At 40.0% G+C, this 477-nt stretch overlaps 1 long non-coding RNA gene across 2 annotated transcripts; it reads left to right on the forward strand.

The window, feature by feature from the left end:
- The first annotated feature begins 38 nt into the window (after window positions 1-38).
- LOC107580064 (uncharacterized) lies at window positions 39-471 on the forward strand. Of its 2 annotated transcripts, none has more exons than XR_001608582.1 (3): window positions 39-154; window positions 233-299; window positions 370-471. It is a non-coding gene; the product is annotated as an uncharacterized lncRNA (long non-coding RNA). The 2 variants fall into 2 exon arrangements; XR_001608583.1 differs by having other exon boundaries at window positions 373-471.
- The last annotated feature ends 6 nt before the right edge of the window (window positions 472-477 follow it).

Below are 477 nucleotides of genomic sequence, written 5' to 3' on the forward strand. Positions count from 1 at the left end.
AGTGTTGGCATTTGATAATATAAAAAGGGAAGGGTTTGATTACTCCGGATGCATAATCCTTGGTACTAGACCTTTGTGGAAGGACGTCATTATGAACAAGGGATGGGGCTTGGTGCATCCTCCTGTTGTGGTTTAGCAGTTAAGCCTTTTTCAGGTTAGTGTCCCAGTTATAAAAAGGATTGTTTTGTTTATATAAGGAGTCTTTATTTGTCGTTTTTCTTTTGGTCATCAGCATGCTAGTGGCTGTGGTCTTGTGTGATGAGCTACCATGCATTTTGCTACATGGTAAATTTATCTCGGTATGTATGATGGGAGCTTGCCATGTGTTCTAATAAGTGTAATATTGTAGATAATCTGTTTTATGTTCAGCAGGTGTAACTGCTCATCCAGGGGTTTCCAGTTACTTGGTTGGAGACGACTGTACATCAGAGATGTGACTGCACTGCTGCTTTGTTTGTTGGGTGATTGTTTTAACTT

Source organism: Sinocyclocheilus grahami, unplaced genomic scaffold (genome assembly GCF_001515645.1).
Source record: "Sinocyclocheilus grahami isolate Dianchi unplaced genomic scaffold, SAMN03320097.WGS_v1.1 scaffold23987.1, whole genome shotgun sequence".
NCBI lineage: Eukaryota > Metazoa > Chordata > Actinopteri > Cypriniformes > Cyprinidae > Sinocyclocheilus > Sinocyclocheilus grahami.